The sequence below is a fragment of the Theropithecus gelada genome, chromosome 4, assembly GCF_003255815.1.
Source record: "Theropithecus gelada isolate Dixy chromosome 4, Tgel_1.0, whole genome shotgun sequence".
Lineage (NCBI taxonomy): Eukaryota > Metazoa > Chordata > Mammalia > Primates > Cercopithecidae > Theropithecus > Theropithecus gelada.
The window spans coordinates 10,003,874-10,007,122 of record NC_037671.1 but is presented as its reverse complement, the minus strand read 5'-3'; positions in this window follow the sequence as shown (position 1 = coordinate 10,007,122).

Sequence of the window (3,249 nt, the reverse complement as noted above, 5' to 3'; positions counted from 1 at the left end):
ATATGAAGGCAATAACCATTACAAAAATACTATTTTGATACCTCATTCACAAAGCAACAAATTCAGGAAGGTTTGTCTACAACCAATAAATGAAAAACAACAAACTTAGATATACATATAAGAAGAGAGATGAAGAAAGATTTAGATAGAAAGACTAAAATTTTATTTTTAAGATGTTCATTCTACATTAATTTATATCTTAAATGCAACTCCAATCAAAACCCTAACTGGATAAAATATTGTACAGGGAGAAATATAACAAAAATAATTCCCAAGTACATCTCAGAAAAACAAGCAGATGAGAATAGCAAATACAATTTTGCTAAAGAACTATAGAAAGGAGTACTAGATATTAATACTCTTATAAATCTATAATAAAAGAGTATGGGGGCATGCAAGAAAGGCCAAAAGAGACCCCACCTCATACCTATCAGGTGCCTATTATTAAAAAAACAAACAACAACAACAACAACAAAAACCAGAAAATAGCAAGTGTTGGCAAGGCTCTGGAGAAATATAAACCTTTAAACACTGCTGGTGGGATTGTAACATGGTGTAGACTTTATGGAAAGTATGGCAGGTCTTCAAAAATTAAAAATAGAATTGCCATATGATTCAGCAATTCCACTTCTAGATATATACACCAAAGAACTGAAAGCAGGGACTTGAAAAGACATCTGTAAACCCATGTTCATGGCAGCACTATTCACAATAGCCAAAAGGCAGAAGCAACTCAAGTGTCCATCAACAGATGAATGGATAAACAAAAAATGTGGCCTATCCATACAATACAATATTATTCAGCCCTAAAAAGAAAGGAAATTCTGACACATGCTGCAAGTGGATGAACCTTGAAGACGTTAGCTCAGTGAAATAAGCCTGTCACAAGAGGAAAAACATTGTATGATGCTACTTATATGATGTACCCAGAGTACTCCAATTTAACAAGACAGGAAGTAGAATGGCAGCTGCCAGGGGCTGGGGGTGGGGGAATGGGGAGTTTGTGTCTAATGGGTATAGAGTTTCAGTTTGGGAAGATGAGAAAGTTCTGGAAATGGATGGTGATGATGGTTGTATCACACTGTGCATATACTTAATGCCACTGAACCATATACTTAAAAATTGTTAAGATGCTCAATTTGTATGTAATTTATATTTTACCACAATTTTTAAAAAATTGCCACATGACTGCTGAAGGCACCAGTCACATCCAGTATTTTATTCAAAGATGCATCTTGCATTCAGAGCATCCCAATGACACAGCACACAGCTGTGGCTGGGCAAACGGCATATCCATGGCACTACAGCCAGTTCTACAGACCTAGCTGAGAGCAGGGTGATACCGGCTTCTCAGCCTTCTTCTCATGACTCAAACCAAAGACCAGGGACGCCACAGGAAACCGAATGCTGGAACCATAAAACAACGCAGAGCGATTTCTTTATTGCCATCTCCTCAGCTTAGAACTTTTCACAAAAGTAATTTATGAAGGGCAAAGTTCTCAGCCCATGGAATTCCAGGGGTTTGGCTCATCTGGTGCAGACAGAGCTCTTTCCTGTTCCCACAGATAACTGGGGGGGCTTTTCTGTGGAGCTGTGAAGGATGACACCATGTCATAAATGAAAGGTGAAAATGAAGTATGCCTGAGAGGTCTGCCCTGAGTACTTGCTTCAACAGTCTGAGCTCCAGTTTCAGGGATTATTTTGAGAACTTAATTTAGCTATAGTCAAACATGCCCATTTGTAAGGGGCCTAAGTAAGTCACCTGTCTTTAAGCCCGAGGTCTGAAGCACCATTCAGCTCCTCCAGCATTGTTTGCAATACAAAGATACAAGCACACTTTCTTTTTAAAATCTGGTCCAATGGCTCTCTGAAGCTGCCTTTAGTCTTCTAAAGGCTCTTTGGCCACCTACTGGATTTTTTCAGTGCCAGAGCTGGGCAGAAAAAGAGCAACTTACTGCCCTTGTTCAAAGGAAAGCGAGAAGAGTTGCAGACTGGAAGCTAGACAGACTTTGTTATTCAGTACCCTCAGGGATTTGCAAGAGAATAGCTCAGACACAGTCTGTCACTACCCTTCTCTCAAGGAAAAGCCAATTATTTCTCCGACCTAAGGAGTCCAGCAGGAGTGTGGAATGGAAAAGCTTCTATGACATCTTTATTGTGGGCAAAAGGAGGGAAAAAGAAAAGGTGACAAAATTAAAGTATTTTGCTTATTTTTTCTAAGTTACCGGGGGAAAAATGTTTAAATGACTTGCCAGGTTTTTTTCCCCCTCATATTTAAAAAAGGATTATCAGCTACTTTCACTTTCTAATGAACAGCTCTAGTCTTCTAAAGGAATTCTGTGTGGGACATTTAATTTAAACTGAAGTCATTCTGGTTAATAAGATGTGGAAACCTCCCGTTCTTTTTGTTTGTTTGTTGGTATTGAATACGTGAATTCTGTTAGATGTGGCCCTTGAGATCAGAGACCGAAGCTAGAAAAAAATGGAAGTTACGACTCATTCAGGAAGAACACACTGAAAGTGAAAGATTCAAGAATGCGCCTTTGATTCTCAGACGGTGCAGGCGCACAGGTGGAAGCTGAGGAAGGCTGGGCTGAGGGGGTCGCTGTGGGTGCAGCCAGGGTGTAGGGTGTGCTGGAAACTCATCAGAGTCATTTGAGAAACCTCGGTCATGGTTGTGGACATCAGGCTCCCAAAACTACAATTTTTCAAAATCAGATCAGAATCTGAGAGGTGCTGGTAGTTAGGGACTGTGCCTTAGTTACTGACCCTGACAGCTGGTGCTGCCTTGAAGGAGGCTTGGGGAGGTGACTTCAAAATGCATACCAGCCAGTGGGGGAATGACCCAGAGCCCACCTATTAAATGAGTCTAACAGTCATTTAATAAATTGGGAAACTGGGATTCTGAAAGCTGATGTGTGACTTGCTGAAGATCCAATGCTACTCACAGCAGCGAAGCTAAGCAGAGATGAGACTTAGATTCAGACCTCCTGACCCCAAGAATTGAGAGTTCAGCAGTCTTCTATGTGAAACCCAAAAGCATCCACTGATGCTAGCATCTGTCAGAGAGAGGCAGGACAAGGCCAAGGCCACATGGCTGTAGCTAGTATCACCAGCCTCCGCTCTGTCATCAGGAGGCGTGGCATTGGTACAGATCCCTGGAACGCTGCCAAGTGCTCCAGCTTTGAGGGCAGCCTCTTCAGCAGTGAAAGAAATCAGGGAAAGACAGGAAGCCCCTCCACGGCCAGC